The sequence below is a fragment of the Balaenoptera borealis genome (genome assembly GCF_965194805.1).
Source record: "Balaenoptera borealis genome assembly, chromosome: X".
Taxonomy (NCBI): Eukaryota; Metazoa; Chordata; class Mammalia; order Artiodactyla; family Balaenopteridae; genus Balaenoptera; species Balaenoptera borealis.
Window position 1 is genome coordinate 92,956,576 of NC_138881.1, and position 17,711 is coordinate 92,974,286.

At 37.8% G+C, this 17,711-nt stretch overlaps 1 protein-coding gene and 1 long non-coding RNA gene across 6 annotated transcripts in view; both read right to left on the reverse strand.

Annotated features, from left to right (window-relative positions):
• Window positions 1-17,711, reverse strand: part of LOC309620846 — a 589,684-nt gene that overhangs the window by 333,659 nt on the left and 238,314 nt on the right. The gene's annotated exons all lie outside the window — the stretch shown is intronic.
• The window catches only part of ACSL4 (acyl-CoA synthetase long chain family member 4), an 81,186-nt gene that overhangs the window by 50,733 nt on the left and 12,742 nt on the right, over window positions 1-17,711 (reverse strand). For all 5 annotated transcript variants that reach the window (XM_082377172.1, XM_082377171.1, XM_082377174.1 and 2 more), the window contains exon 2: window positions 3,446-3,498. The gene's annotated coding sequence lies outside the window, so the exon portion shown is untranslated. The remainder of the gene's footprint in view (window positions 1-3,445; window positions 3,499-17,711) is intronic.

Sequence of the window (17,711 nt, forward strand, 5' to 3'; positions counted from 1 at the left end):
AAGGAATTTTGAGGATACATCATGCTAGAAGTGGCACCTACTGACAAAGCATGATGTTACAATCCAACTTTATCAGACATCATGAAAAAGGGGAGACAAACTAAGTTCTAGGAGTTATGTGTTTAGAGAGAAATATAAGGGTTCAGTGCTGTAGAAGGGAAGCAGCCAGCACAATGACAATTCCAGTGTTCTACAGCTGCTGCTAAAGAGGATCTGCTACAGGTCCCTGTAGACAAAACCCTGCTGCTACATTAGACGGCCCATCACGCATGGTGTAGACTTGAATTTTGTCTGTAAAGTCTTCCATTTACTGGATATTTTTTCTTTATGATCTTAACATTAGTTAATCAAAAACAACTGGGCTACAGATCTGACCTTTCAAATTAGCTCACAGTTACAAATGTGTTTCATCTGAGTGAGAAATATGCAGACTCTACTGTCATCTTACCTCTTTGTTACTCATCTGTCTTCTATCATCTTATCTACTAATTATAATAAAGTAATACAACTGTGGGCTGCCAACCATGAACTCAGGTTCAAATAAAAATCTGTAACCAGCAGTGATACTTCCCACGGGAGTACCTTTGTGTTATAGGGAGAATTTTGCAACTTACATCTTTTTTGGCCACATGCCCTATCTTCCACCTTTGCTAGAGGAGGGACCAGTTTAATAGGTTGGTTCTCTGCTAATGTTGTTTCCCAGTACTTCACACTGTTAAAAGTTATGCAGCAATGTAGTCTTAAACCATTTCTTACAAAATGGCTAAATAAGTCACTACGACTCAGCTACCTGGCCACCATGACGTGAAACTGTATCATGGTAGAAAACAAAACAAAACAAAACAAAAAAGCTTCACTCTGCGCTTCAGTAGTAAATATTCCTTATAAATGAGGTTAATAAAAGAACTCAAAGAGTGATAAATCTGTTGAAGACTGAAATCTTATAGCCATTCAGTCAACTCTTAAATATTAGTGTTGGTAAGAAAAGGGCACAGGTATTCCAAAGACAATGAAAAATTCAATACGTATTTTTAAATTAACATTATTATTAATTCAATATGTATTTAAATTAACATCATTATTAATTCAATATGTGTTTAAATTATTGACATTGCATTAGTGTGTGCCTGACATTTGAGAAATTAAAGAATTCTCAACTAAAGAAGGAAGCCACATGAAGTCAAACACAAGAAGCCATGGAAAAGTACTCCTAGAGGTAATGTCTCCATGTTAGGGATGGGTAATACTTTCCATTCTGTTCTCTCTTCACGTTCATTTGTTTACCTGGCCCATGCGAGCTTCACAAACGTGAGTGAGGCAAGGGAGATGAGGGAATTAGGTACTTCTGTTTTGAAGTGTATTTGGGGATAGCCAAGGCAGAGCTATGCCAATTGAAGAGGAGTCTCCAAAGTGTCTGTTGACTCCTGAACACAACTGGCCAGATGGTCTCGCTAAGGCTCCTGGCAAGTCCAGCTCTTCACCTTGGTAGTTTTTTCTGTTACACATCTAGATGGGCTGCAGGCCAACTACTATAAGTATTTATCTATGTGTGTAGGATGTGTGTGTGTGTGTGTGTGTGTGTGTGTGTGTGTATGTGTGTGTGTGTAGGGGTGGGGGGAGGGGGGGAGAGCGAGAGAGAGATAGAGAGAGAGAGAAAGAGAAAACAGACTCTCTGGATAAATAACTATAGAAGCCTGAATACTACAGCCCTCACAATTGCACTATGGTCTATTTCCCAAAGGAAACACTAAACTTATTGGTATCTTCTTTGTCAATCATGGGATAGTATGCTGCCTATGTAGCTGAATTCAGGGACAACTAATTCTGGCCTGCTGATGAAAATCTTTGGTCATATTCAAGATTTTTCTAATGCAGGCTGATCAGTAGACTTTAAGCCTTAGCTTTACAAGAACATTGAGTGTTTTGAATTAGCACATAAGAACTACTAGATCTTCTGTTTCAATTTCATACTCTATTATAATGAAAGCAATTCTCAGAAGACCAGAAATACAAGAGAGGCAGCACTGTATACAGGGCTTTGGTCCTAGCTCAGGAGCTTGCTGAGCTGCACTACCTGGAACAAATTAAATTACCTCCTGTCTCTTTCCTCATCTGTACAATGAGAAAGTTGGATTCAGATTTTAAGATATCATGGACCAATAAAAGTTTTAAAAACAAAGAAGGCAGCAATGACACAGCTGCCAATTTTTTTTTTTTTTTGGCCAGGTATGGACATAAAAACAAAAAACATAAACCTATCATTTACTATCACCATCATTTCATAAAATACAGAATGCGTCTAACTCCTCAAAATTAGGAGGATATATCTTATAATAAGAAGCAATCCTTTAAATGGAAAAAGTTTAGCTTTAAAAACCTCATGGCCTGGGGCTTCCCTGGTGGCGCAGTGGTTGAGACTCTGCCTGCCAATGCAGGGGACACGGGTTCGAGCCCTGGTCTGGGAAGATCCCACATGCCGCGGAGCAACTGGGCCCGTGAGCCACAACTACTGAGCCTGTGCGTCTGGAGCCTGTGCTCCGCAACAAGAGAGGCCGCGACAGTGAGAGGCCCGCGCACCGCGATGAAGAGTGGTCCCCACTTGCCGCAACTAGAGAAAGCCCTCGCACAGAAACGAAGACCCAACACAGCCAAGAATAAATTAATTAATTAATTAATTTTTTAAAAAATCTCATGGCCTGTTGTCTTATTTTCCTCACTTCACCATGGACCAGTAAAAACTCTTCACTGGCGAGGGCACGGTCTAAAGGTCAATGTTTGGGAACCCCTGGACTAGGTAATTTTCAAGGTCCAAGGCTCAAACACTAAAATTCTAACTTTAGGTGCTCTGTTGTATTTCTTTCATTCTATATTATAGTCTAGAGTAGGTGCCTCAGTGAAGGACAGTATAGATGCTTAGATTTTTGAAGATCAGAAATATATGTAAATCAGTTTGAGAAACAGTAACTAGAATAAGCTTCAATTTATTGGAGAAAATATACACTACTACAGATTCAACTTCATCAATATTAATGAACCATTCACTGGACACTTACACTTATTAAGCTCATTTTACAGATGAGGAAATTGAGGCAAAGGGAAGCTAAATAGCTTGTCAAAGACACACCGCCTCAGTAGCCAGAATTGGAACTCCAATCTGTGACTCCATTTTCTGGTAATACTCAAAAGAAAAAGATTGTATTTGGATTTTAAGTATCACTTCCCCTTTCATAAGTGAGTGACAGATAGTTTAAATTTTAGAAGTTGCCCAGAGTAAAAAGCTTTCCTATTTTACTTTTCCAAATATTGCCTTTTTAACACAAACATAAATACTGGCAGGGCTTTTCTAATACAAAGAGAGGAAAAATGCCTGTTAGTTTGGTCACTTAGTTTGCTCCAAAAGCCGACAAGATTGCAAATATAGAATTTTTAAAGGACAAATACTTACAGATTTCCTCTTTTTCTCTTAAGATGAACCCGTATATCTTTCGTGATTCCAATCTGCAATAAGAGACAACATTTATGTGTATAGTGACATGAGAAAAGATCCCCTTTAAAAAGAAACCTCGGACTTCCCTGGTGGCACAGTGGTTAAGAATCCACCTGCCAACCCAGGGGAAATGGGTTCAAGCCCTGGTCCGGGAAGATCCCTCATGCTGCAGAGCAACTAAGCCCGTGCACCACAACTACTGAGCCTGCGCTCTAGAGCCCGCAAGCCACAACTACTGAGCCCGCGTGCCACAACTACTGTAGCCCGTGCGCCCAGAGCCCATGTTCCGCAGCAAGAAAAGCCACCGCAATGAGAAGCCCATGCACCGCAACAAAGAGTAGCCCCCACTCGCCAAAACTAGAGAAAGCCGGCACACAGCAACGAAGACCCAATGCAGCCAAAAATAAAAATAAAAATAAATAAATAAATTTTTTAAAATAAATAACTAAATAAAAAGAAACCTCACGTGCTGTTTCACATTACCTGTGCATGATAAGCCAGGTACCAAAGGAAAAACAAGAAATGACTAAAAGTCGTGCTATTGGGATCTCACAAAAGTAACTGAGCCTGGCTCTAAGAAACAGTAATCAAAACTCTACAAGTGGGGTTTACCCCAGGAATGCAAGGATTCTTCAGTATACGCAAATCAATCAATGGGATACACCATATTAACAAATTGAAGGAGAAAAACCATATGATCATCTCAATAGATGCAGAAAAAGCTTCTGACAAAATTCAACACCGATTTATGATAAAAACCCTCCAGAAAGCAGGCATAGAGGGAACTTACCTCAACATAATAAAGGCCATATATCACAAACCCACAGCCAACATTGTTCTCAATGGTGAAAAACTGAAACCATTGCCTCTAAGATCAGGAACAAGACAAGGATGTCCACTCTCACCACTATTATTCAACATAGTTCTGGAAGTTTTAGCCACAGCAATCAGAAGAAAAAGAAATAAAAGGAATCCAAATCGGAAAAGAAGAAGTAAAGCTGTCACTGTTTGCAGATGACATGATACTATACATAGAGAATCCTAAACATGCTACCAGAAAACTGCTAGAGCTAATCAACGAATTTGGTAAAGTAGCAGGATACAAAATTAATGCACAGAAATCTCTTGCATTCCTATACACTAATGATGAAATATCTGAAAGAGAAATTAAGGAAACACTTCCATTTACCACTGCAACAAAAAGAATAAAATACCTAGGAATAAACCTACCTAAGGAGACAAAAGACCTGTATGCAGAAAACTATAAGACACTGATGAAAGAAATTAAAGATGATACAAACAGATGGAGAGATATACCGTGTTCTTGGATTGGAAGAATCAACATTGTGAAAATGACTATACTACCCAAAGCAATCTACAGATTCAGTGCAATCCCTATCAAACTACCAATGGCATTTTTCACAGAACTAGAACAAAAAATTTCACAATTTGTATGGAAACACAAAAGACCCCGAATAGCCAAAGCAATCTTGAGAAAGAAAAATGGAGCTGGAGAAATCAGGCTCCTGGACTTCAGACTATACTACAAAGCTACAGCCATCAAGACAGTATGGTACTGGCACAAAAACAGAAATATAGATCAATGGAACAGATAGAAAGCCCAGAGATAAACCCACGCACATATGGTCACCTTATTTTTGATAAAGGAGGCAAGAATATACAATGGAGAAAAGACAGCCTCTTCAATAAGTGATACTGGGAAAACTGGACAGCTACAAGTACCATTATATTTTAGAATGATGATAATCAATTTTAGCCAAACAGAAAATCCTTCATTTTACTCCTAAGTCAAAAATTATTCTTTTCAATGCTAGAAGAACATATAAATTGTATATCCATGACAACAATGAATATTTCTTTATGTAGTTAAATCTGCAGTATCCAGGGGTAAGTTCTTTGTTTCACTTTCTAAGTTTTGAAGCAATGTTTATTTATACTATACCCACTGTCTTTACCCTAGCTCAAAGACAGAGTCTAGTTTGAATGTGAGGAGAAATACTTCAACTCTAGCTAAGAATTCTATTATCACCCATTCTGTTACTTAACTTCTCCCCTTATAATTAGTATGGTAAATTATGTATATAAATTATATATATATACACACACACATATAGTTTTATCATTAGTATGGTTTTATATATATATGCACACATACACACACACACACAATTTCCATACCACACATACGTAAATTGTGTGTGTATAAAAATGACAAGTACCTAACCTACAATATAAGTACCAGACTTCACCTGGGACGGGAAGATAAGCTACATGCATAGAAATTCCACTCCTTACTTCCCAAGTTGCACACTTTCAGAACTGAAATAGGCTTTAAAATGAGAGTAATGAACTAGTCTCTAAAATCAAACTCTCCTCCCTCGCCCCTCCAAATGGACTAAAATAGGGTCTACTTTCTAGAACATTAGGAAAGCAACTTATATGCTTCCCTACACAGCAAAATTAAGAATTTCTTTCTAATCAGTATTGATTAGTTTTACTCTTAAGATGAATGTAAGAATAGTAGAAAACAAAAAAGAGTGCACTATCCCTATCCTTTTGATTACCTTGGATGAAACTAACAACAGTATCAAGAGGGAAAGGCACATTCTTTTTAAAAGCTCTCAATAGAACAACTGCATTTAAATAAGAATTTTTTAAAGCAACAAATATCAAAAATCTACTTGTAAGATCCACCTAAGATATAGCTTGACTATTAGGAAACAACCACTGGGGAAGAAAAGTTTTAATAGATGAAAATTGCTGTCACATTGAAAATTCTTGACTCAGGACCAGCAATCTTTTTTTTTTTTGCTTTTTTTTTTTTTTAATTTTTAAATTTTATTCTATTTTTTTATACAGCATGTACTTGTTAGTCATCAATTTTATACACATCAGTGTACGCATGTCAATCCCAATCATCCAATTCAGCACACCACCATCCCCATCCCCCACGGCTTTCCCGCCTTGGTGTCCATACGTTTGTTCTCTACATCTGGGTCTCAATTTCTGCCCTGCAAACCAGTTCATCTGTACCATTTTTCTAGGTTCCACATACATGCGTTAATATACGATATTTGTTTTTCTCTTTCTGACTTACTTCACTCTGTATGACAGTCTTTAGATCCATCCACGTCTCAACAAATGACTCAATTTCATTCATTTTTATGGCTGAGTAATATTCCATTGTATACATGTACCACATCTTCTTTATCCATTCGTCTGTCAGTGGGCATTTAGGTTGCTTCCATGACCTGGCTATTGTAAATAGTGCTGCAATGAACATTGGGGTTACATGTGTCTTTTTGAATTATGGTTTTCTCTGGGTATATGCCCAGTAGTGGGATTACTGGATCATATGGTAATTCTATTTTTAGTTTAAACTAAGGAACCTCCATACTGTTCTCCATAGTGGCTGTATCAATTTACATTGCCACCAACAGTGCAAGAGGGTTCCCTTTTCTCCACACCCTCTCCAGCATTTGTTGTTTGTAGATTTTCTGATGATGCCCATTCTAACTGGTGTGTAGTTTTGATTTGCATTTCTCTAATAATTAGTGATGTTGAGCAGTTTTTCATGTGCTTCTTGGGCATCTGTATGTCTTCTTTGGAGAAATGTCTATTTAGGTCTTCTGCCCATTTTTGCATTGCGTTGTTTGTTTAATATTGAGCTGCAAGAGCTGTTTATATATTTTGGAGATTAATCCTTTGTCCGTTGATTCGTTTGCAAATATTTTCTCCCATTCTGAGGGTTGTCTTTTCGTCTTGTCTATGGTTTCCTTTGCCGTGCAAAAGCTTTTAAGTTTGATTAGGTCACATTTGTTTATTTTTGCTTTTATTACCATTACTCTAGGAGGTGGATCAAAAAAGATCTTGCTGTGATTTATGTCAAAGAGTGTTCTTCCTATGTTTTCCTCTAAGAGTTTTATAGTGTCCAGTCTTACATTTAGGTCTCGAATCCATTTTGAGTTTATTTTTGTGTATGGTGTTAGGGAGTGTTCTAATTTTATTATTTTACATGTAGCTGTCCAGTTTTCCCAGCACCACTTATTGAAGAGGCTGTCTTTTCTCCATTGTATATCGTTGCCTCCTTTGTCACAGATTAGTTGACCATAGGTGCGTGGGTTTATCTCTGGGCTTTCTATCTTGTTCCATTGATCTATGTTTCTGTTTTTGTGCCAGTACCATTTTGTCCTGATTACTGTAGCGTTGTAGTATAGTCTGAAGTCGGGGAGGCAGATTCCGCCAGCTAGGTTTTTTTCCCTCAAGACTGCTTTGGCTATTTGGGGTCTTTGTGTCTCCGTACAAATTTTAAGATTTTTGCTCTAGTTCCATAAAACATGCCATTGGTAATTTGATAGGGATTGCATTGAATCTGTAGATTCCTCTGGGTAGTATAGTCATTTTCACAATATCGATTCTTCCAATGCAAGAACATGGTATATCTCTCCATCTGTTGGTATCATCTTTAATTTCTTTCATCAGTGTCTTATTGTTTTCTGCATACAGATCTTTTGCCTCCCTGGGTAGATTTATTCCTAGGTATTTTATTCTTTTTGTTGCAGTGGTAAATGGGAGTGTTTCCTTAATTCCTCTTTCAGATTTTTCATCATTCGTGTATAGGAATGCAAGAGATTTCTGTGCATTAATTTTGTATCCTGCTACTTTACCAAGTTCATTGATTAGCTCTACTAGTTTTCTGGTGGCATTTTTAGCATTCTCTATGTATAGTATCATGTCATCTGCAGACAGTGACAGTTTTCCTTCTTCTTTTCCAATTTGGATTCCTTTTATTTCTTTTTCTTCTCTGATTGCCATGGCTAGGACTTCCAAAACTATGTTGAATAATAGTGGTGAGAGTGGACATCCTTGTCTTGTTCCTGATCTTAGAGGAAATGCTTGCACTTTTTCACCATTGAGAATGATGTTTGCTGTGGGTTTGTCGTATACGGCCTTTATTATGTTGATGGAGGTTCCCTCTATGCCCACTTTCTGGAGAGTTTTTATCATAAATGGGTGTTGAATTTTGTCAAAAGCTTTTTATGTATCTATTGAGATGATCATATGGTTTTTTTTCTTCAATTTGGTAATATGGTGTATCACATTGATTGATTTGCGTATATTGAAGAATCCTTGCATCCCTGGGATAAATCCCACTTGATCATGGTGTATGATCCTTTTAATGTGTTGTTGTATTCTGTTTGCTAGTAGTTTGTTGAGGATTTTTGCACCTATATTCATCAGTGATATTGGTCTGTAATTTTCTTTTTCTGTAGTATCGTTGTCTGCTTTTGGTATCAGGGTGATGGTGGCCTCATAGAATGAGTTTGGGAGTGTTCCTTCCTCTGAAAGTTTTTGGAAGAGTTTGAGAAGGATGGGTGTTAGCTCTTCTCTAAATGTTTGATAGAATTCACCTGTGAAGCCATCTGGTCCTGGACTTTTGTTTGTTGGAAGATTTTCAATCACAGTTTCAATTTCATTACTTGTGATTGGTCTGTTCATATTTTCTATTTCTTCCTGGTTCAGTCTTGGAAGGTTATCCCTTTCTAAGAATTTGTCCATTTCTTCCAGGTTGTCCATTTTACTGGCATAGAGTTGCTTGTAGTAGTCTCTTAGGATGCTTTGTATTTCTGCGGTGTCTGTTGTAACTTCTCCTTTTTCATTTCTAATTTTATTGCTTTGAGTCCTCTCCCTCTGTCTCTTGATGAGTCTGGCTAATGGTTTATCAATTTTGTTTATCTTCTTAAGAACCAGCTTTTAGTTTTATTGATCTTTGCTATTGTTTTCTTTGTTTCTATTTCATTTATTTCTGCTTTGATCTTTATGATTTCTTTCCTTCTGCTAACTTTGGGTTTTGTTTGTTCTTCTTTCTCTACTTCCTTTAGGTGTAAGGTTAGATTGTTTATTTGAGATTTTTCTTGTTTCTTGAGGTAGGCTTGTATAGCTATAAACTTCCCTCTTAGAACTGCTTTTGCTGCATCCCATAGGTTTTGGATTGTCGTGTTTTCATTGTCATTTGTCTCTAGGTATTTTTTGATTTCCTCTTTGATTTCTTCAGTGATCTCTTGGTTATTTAGTAACGTTTTGTTTAGCCTCCATGTGTTTGTGTTTTTTACATTTTTTTTCCCTGTAATTCATTTCTAATCTCACAGCGTTGTGGTCAGAAAAGATGCTTGATATGATTTCAATTTTCTTAAATTTACTGAGGCTTGATTTGTGACCCAAGATGTGATCTATCCTGGAGAATGCTCCGTGTGCACTTGAGAAGAAAGTGTAATCTGCTGGTTTTGGATGGAATGTCCTATAAATATCAATTCAATCTATCTGGTCTATTGTGTCATTTAAAGCTTCTGTTTCCTTATTTATTTTCATTTTGGATGATCTGTCCATTGGTGTAAGTGAGGTGTAAAAGTCCCCCACTATTATTGTGTTGCTGTCGATTTCCTCTTTTATAGCTGTTAGCAGTTGCCTTATGTATTGAGGTGCTCCTATGTTGGGTGCATATATATTTATAATTGTTATGTCTTCTTCTTGGATTGATCCCTTGAGCATTATGTAGTGTCCTTCCTTGTCCCTTGTAACATTGTTTATTGTAAAGTCTATTTTATCTGATATGAGTATTGCTACTCCAGCTTTCTTATGATTTCCATTTGCATGGGATATCTTTTTCCATCCCCTCACTTTCAGTCTGTATGTGTCCCTAGGTCTGAAGTGGGTCTCTTGTAGACAGCATATAGATGGGTCTTGTTTTTGTATCCATTCAGCAAGCCTGTGTCTTTTGGTTGGAGCTTTTAATCCATTCACATTTAAGGTAATTATTGATATATATGTTCCTATGACCATTTTCTTAATTGTTTTGGGTTTGTTTTTGTAGGTCCTCTTGTTCTCTTGTGTTTCCCACTTAGAGAAGTTCCTTTAGCATTTGTTGTAGAGCTGGTTTGGTGGTGCTGAATTCTCTTAGCATTTGCTTGTCTGTAAAGCTTTTGATTTCTCCATCAAATCTGAATGAGATCCTTGCCAGGTAGAGTAATCTTGGTTGTAGGTTCTTCCCTTTCATCACTTTAAGTATATCATGCCACTCCCTTCTGGCTTGCAGAGTTTCTGCTGAGAAATCAGCTCTTAACCTTATGGGAGTTCCCTTGTATTTGTCATTTTTCCCTTGCTGTTTTCAATAATTTTTCTTTGTCTTTAATTTTTGCCAATTTGATTATTATGTGTCTCGGTATGTTTCTCCTTGGGTTTATCCTGTATGGGACTCGCTGCGCTTCCTGGACTTGGGTGGCTATTTCCTTTCCCATGTTAGGGAAGTTTTCGACTATAATCTCTTCCAATATTTTCTCTGGTCCTTTCTCTCTCTCTTCTCCTTCTGGGACCCCTATAATGCGAATGTTGTTGCGTTTAATGTTGTCCCAGAGGTCTCTTAGTTTGTTTTCATTTCTTTTCATTCTTTTTTCTTTATTCTGTTCCGCAGCAGTGAATTCCTCCCTTCTGTCTTCCAGGTCACTTATCCGTTCTTCTGCCTCAATTATTCTGCTATTGATTCCTTCTAGTGTAGTTTTCATTTCAGTTATTGTATTGTTCATCTGTTTGTTTGTTCTTTAATTCTTCTAGGTCATTGTTAAACATTTCTTGCATCTTCTCGATCTTTGCCTCCGTTCTTTTTCCGAGGTCCTGAATCATCTTCACTATCATTATTCTGAATTCTTTTTCTGGAAGGTTGCCTATCTCCACTTCATTTAGATGTTTTTCTGGGGTTTTATCTTGTTCCTTCATCTGGTACATAGCCCTCTGCCTTTTCATCTTGTCTGTCTTTCTGTGAATGTGGTTTTTGTTCCACAGGCTGCAGGATTGTAGTTCTTCTTGCTTCTGCTGTCTGCCCTCTAGGACCAGCAACCTTATGATACTGATTTTAGAAAATGTTTTGGACAAATCGATTGCATAATATCAAACATTGGACTTACCAAATCTCTTCCTTCCAAGTTTACTCAAGTAGTATGGTGATACATGGGTGATTCTGAATTCACAAGGCCTTTACTAAAATACTAAAGAACTGAATAATAGTTGAAAGAAGCATGTGTTACTTTAAGAGACCTTGACCAGGAATTACTGCTGTGTAATAAACCAAATGTTCCAAAATCCTGGACAATTTTTGCCAGAAGTTACATTTTGTTTTCAAAGCCATGACTCAATAAATATACGTACAGAAAGCACTAACATAATTAACAATAAGCACTCATGAAGCAATATTTTTTTATTAATTTTTATTGGAGTATAGTTGCTTTACAATGTTGTGTTAATTTCTGCTGTACAGTTCGTGAAGCAATAATTTTAGAAGAAAAGTATTAGCATTTTCCTCTACATTAAAGATGAGATTGATAAACTACTTGAAAAGGAAAAATATATTTTTAGAAACACAGACTCTTAGAGCTAAAATATGGCCTGTTTCAACAATTCTCAAAGTATCTGGGGCTGCCAGTTCGTTGTAGTACTACTGTTTATAATATTACATCCCCCACTTTCATTTCTGCCAGGAATAATTTTTATTTGCTGAAACAGACAGCAATGCACTGGGGATCCATCAAAAGTAGTTCCAATTAAGAATAAAGAAATTATTCATTGTTGCCAAATGTATACAGAAAGGCACTTTTTATCCTGTTGACAGAAGTGTAAATTGGTACAAGCTTTATAGAAAGCAATTTGGCAATAGGCATCCAGACGCTTGAAGTCACATATAACTCATGACTGAATAATTTCACTCTCTACTTCTACGAATATCCTAAGGAAATAGTCCGAGATGCACACACACACAAAAAATGTAGACAATAGTCACCATTGTGATATAAATAACAGAAAAACTAGAAACAACATCAAATGCCCAAAAGGAGATTGGTAAAATAATGATCTATCCTTATGATTGAATACTACACAGTCATCAAGTGCAGTGTTGTCAAAGATATTTAAGGATATGAGAAAACGGTCAAGATATATGAAGTGAAATTGGTTTAAGATGCAACTTAACCAAATATATGCAGGCTACAAGCTGAAATGTTAATCTCTGGGTTGTAGAATTATAGGTGATTTTTAGTTTTTTCCTTCTATTTTTCCCTACATTTTCTAAAACTTCTACAGTGAACATATTACTTTTATCACTCAATACATAAGTAGAAAATATAGCACCAGTCTCAACTAATTCTAGCGTGTGCCTGTGTATATACGTGTGTGTTGATAAGTGACAATGAGTATGGCCCTTAAGGCATTTGGCCCCACTCACGTGGTGAAGAGATGCTACAAAAGGAGCCAAAAGTTGACTTCAACCCCACTACGGAAAGAAGATTTGACACTTCTGTTTTTAAACTAGACTCAAAGTAAAATAAACTTCTTTCGCTCATGTAATATGATCTATGAAGCGAGATAAAATGAGTGGGTTTTTTTTCTTGCCATAACTACAATGTTAAATGTTTCCTAAAGCTAAGCATCCCTGTGGTACCCTCTGTCAAAATGTGGCTAACAAAAATTGACTACTACTGGCAAGTGAACAGACAATATCAAAGAGCCAGATAATCATGAGGGGTTCCATACAGATGGAAATACTGTATCAATAATTTCCTTAAAGCCCAGAGTTCCACTCACTTATCCTATTAAAACAAACAGGAACGCAAATGCCAGATGATACCAGCATAAGATTTAATAGGTATGAGAACAGTCATACTGGCACTCCTCTGCCCCATAAGGAAACCATTTTTCAGCTAACCAGATGAAGGTGTCATGGGCAAAAGGCACCAACTGGGTATCCCTTCTTTGCTTACCACACAGGTGATGAAAGGGACGGTGAAGGGAGGGGATTTCAGAAGTCAGCTCTCCATCAGTACCCACTTGTTTACAACCTGAACTCTGGGACCAACTACTCAGAACTTCAGAGGCTATCATCTTACCTAAGAATGTCTTGCTTCAGACGTTCCAATCAACTGTGGTATCAGCTTACTAATGTGTACTAGCTGACTTCAAAAAGCAGTAGGAGGCAGAAAAGGCTGAATCATTTCTTTCCCTCAAAGTTTTCATTTCAAAATGTTTCAGGCAACAGTAAAGTATCATTAAGTAATCTCACTTCCTGTAAGGCCCACACAGCTCTGTGTCCTGCAGTAACCTCGACAGGGCCTAGCAGCACTGAGTTCACAATGCCCCAAAATTCTAAAAGGAACACAGCTGCTACACATACAATTCCACTGCAATATACAATAATACATTTACTGGAAAATTAATGGTTTTACTCCAAAGTAAAGGGAAAGCTACCTGTGGCTGCTGGTTACCTCAATCGGGTTGAGCCAGTGCTTCTGAAGGGTAATCACATTTCCCAGCTTGCCTAGGTCTGTCCCCTGGTTTACACATGTTGTCCCAGAGTAATTCTTATCAGAGTGTCCCCCCGCCTTTTGGCAAAAACATCCCTAATGATGACCCTAGTAATAACCCTAACTCTGGTCGCACGGAGAACAAGGCAAGAATGTATAGCTACATCAGCAGAAGCCTACCTTCACTACTGGAAAGACACTTCCAAGTACTAAGTCCTGACTGAATCCACAGTCACATATAAATGGGAAAATAAATGAAACAACCAGCTTTGTGCCATTTAACACACACACACACACACACACACACACACACACAAACACACACACACAACTTTTTATTCCAAGTGTTTCAACGATAACAAATTAGAATCTTAAATAGTTTACATACAACTATTTATAACCCAACTTCTAAAATCTAGAATTAAATTTTAATTAATAATTTCAAACCGAAGTCAGTTCCTCATCTTACAAAGCACACACTTGTATATTAAGTACATAAAGGACAAATCAGATCTGTTGTAAGAAAATATCTCCACGAATAGGCTTTTAATTCATGTGACTTTTAAAGACTATAGTCCTATTTAAGAAGTTGTGTTTACCCTTTCACTAACTTAACCTAAATCAGAGAAAAGGATATTGCCAAATCAACTTTAGCAAGCAAACAAAAATTCTAGCCTTGCGGGGAATACATACCTTACACTCATTGTTTAAAAATATGACCAATTACAACTCTACAACCGTAGAGTTGCATATCAAATGAGGTATCTGATTCCCAATCAATGATAAAAGACTAAAGCAAACCCGAGACTTTCCGGGCTAACCCAGATGCTGTAAGCTTAAGGAATTTTTCACATTATTTATAAGCTCTAGTTCTTGGAAGAGGCTGTACCCAGTACAGCTTAACGTTCAGTTTTACTAAGAAAGATTTTATTTAACTTGGCCCTTAAAAAGACCACAGATGAACAGGATAAGGCGCTATGCTTCATCAAAGGGTAAAGGGGGGGGAGGAGCCGGGGAGGGGGGCAGGACAATGAAGCGCCAGTATCTATAACGCAGCGTCCTGCTGAGGTAGTTGTGAGCCAACGTGCTGGAGCCAGACGGCCTGGGTCCAGTTCCTGGCGCTACCACTTACTAGAATGGGGTGACCTCAGGCAAGTTCTGTGCCCTCTGTGCCTCATTTGCTACAACTCTAAAATGGAGGGAATACTACTCCTACCTGCCGGGACTGGTGTGAAACTTATAAATGAGTTGATCTCACAGCTCGAGCCATCACAAACTTCTTTTAGGTTCTCAAAAGCACGAAGCTTAATGTCTCACCTCTGCGTCTAGCACATCCTTTTCTCTCTGCCAAGAACATTCTCTTCTCCCTTTTCCTGGCTTCCTTTAGGTCTCAGTTTGAATGACGCTTCTAAAAAGCCTTCCTTGACCTCCCCGCTTTACGTCAGGTGCCTCTGCTGTTTCCTCTCCCAGCACAGCACCTAAAAGCGTTCAAGTTTCTGTTCCCTGGCTGGGCTGTAAGCTCTTTAAAGACAGAAGTCATCTCTGTCCCCATCGCTGCTATAATCCCCAGAACCTAGCACAGTCCAGGTACACAGTAGGTGCTTACTAAATAGTTCTTGACTGAAATAACAAGTCATGCTAAAGAGGAAGGAAACCAAAGAATGATTTCCCAGTTAAATCTTTCACTCTATGTGTGTATGCCTCCTCACATCTGAGATACATAGGCGTGCTTCCTCTCATACACTGACAAGCTTGAAATTAAACACAAGAGGGGCCACATTCTGGCAGAGTACAGATTTTACTCCCATTCTGGGTAGGAATCATGACTTCATAAGCAGAGCAAATAAGTCTGCTCAGTATGTTTACACGTATGATTTCATGTCTCATATTCCAAGGCCTTTACTTAAATAAGGATATCACAGCAAAATTATATGGCTAGTGTAGCGCTCTGATTCTTATCAGCTGGGCTAAATGAAACCCGTTACTGCAACTGGCACAGATGGAGAAAAGAAAAGGAAGATGAGACCATAAACATGGGAGAACAGGAAAGAAAGAAAAAAGTGAAAGTAGAGGTGAGAGCAACATCAGCTGCTCGTCTACAAGGTACCACTGGGTGGCACCAGTGCCCCTGGCTAGCCAATACAGATACAGAACCAGGAAGCAGAGCCGTCAGTCAGCCTGTATTTTCCAGAGCTTCGGCTGGATGATCAGAAGTCTATTTTCAACACGCTGATGGACAGATGCAATTCACCGGAGTTCAAGTTCTCTGCATATGTCATCAACATAGGCATAAGTCTTAAGGATGTTGTGTTTATCAGAGACACCTGGAAGGTGATTTGTCAACATTTTTGCCTGTTGAAATGTTTCAGAGTCAGCTCACCATTCTAAATGCAGAGATTCTCAGTAGAGTGAGAGGCCAGGGGTTCTCCGTGGAGTGAGAACGGAGGAAAGGGATCAGAATGACCTAGAAAGCTTTTTTAAACTATTAGGTTGAACCATATAAAATTGCCAAGAGTTGAAAAGCTGTTACATACAAAAATATAGCAATTTCAAATGGTTCAACCTAATGCACACATATTTAGAATCACTGGGTTAATGAGCCATTGTTACTGATAAGAGTGTCCTATTTCTCAGGTTTGTTGGGGGGGAAAACATTGAGAACACACGCATAGTTTGGCCTTAAATCATGAAGAATTAAGTGAACGAAGAAATGGAAACAAAATAACTAAGGACAGGGAATTCCCCGGCAGTCCAGTGGGTAGGACTTGGCACTTTCACTGCCGGGGGCCTGGGTTCAATCCCTGGTCAGGGAACTAAGATCCCTCAAGCCACTGGCATGGCCAAATAAATAAATAAATAAATAAGGATAGGGAATAGATTAAACTATATTAAAAATAGCAGACATGGGAAGATGTTCACAAAAAAAATTAAATGCTATATTAAGTGTAAAAAAGCAAATTACAAAACGGTATATAAAACACATTTTGTTTTTTAGGGGAATCCAAAAAGGTTTGGGGGATATGGAAGGATATATACTAAAAAATCTCAATAGTTGTCTCTGCGTAGGGGGACGACTCGTACTTTGTTTTTTTTATCCATACATGTTTTCTAAAATAAACATGTATAACAATTTTGGATCCTGGAACAGGAAAATAATTAAACACTTTGGTAGTAAAACTAGGGAAATCCAAATAAATTCTATAGTTTAGAGTATTGCACCAGTGTCTGTTATGTAAAATGTTAACATTAGGGGGAGCTGGGGAAAAATATCCAGGACCTCTGAACTATCTTTACAAATTCACTGTAAATCTAAAATTATTCCAAAATGAAACATTTATTTTAAAAAATAAGCCATGTATTAAGATCACATTTTTTAAATCCAGAAGAAAAAATCCATTTGGTTAAGAGATTCCTACATTTAAACAAGAATATGGTGGAATAAAACTTCTTTGGTAGAAAGAAGTCTTGGAAGAAGCTATGCCTTCTAGCATGACAACCGAAAGCTGTAAAGACTTAATGACATATGCAGTGGCTTTCATAATATGAAAGTGATGTTATCCTATTGGGCATAGGCTCACTGAAGCAGGAAACAAACGGTTGAGTCTCTATTTTCTTTGGTTTTGTAATCATCACTGCTGAAGACTAACCACCATAAGGACATTTGAGGGAAATAATTAAAAATAAGTATAGCCAGTAACCACCCTTTTCATCTGTAATATTTTTAAAAATTTAGTTTCCCAAATCCTGGGCAGCTACAGGTACATGCACATGCATTCATTCAAGAAAAATTCAATGAGCATTTACCAAGCCCACTCCTTCTGGAGCTTACTGTTCAACAGACAATATTTTAAGAGGACATG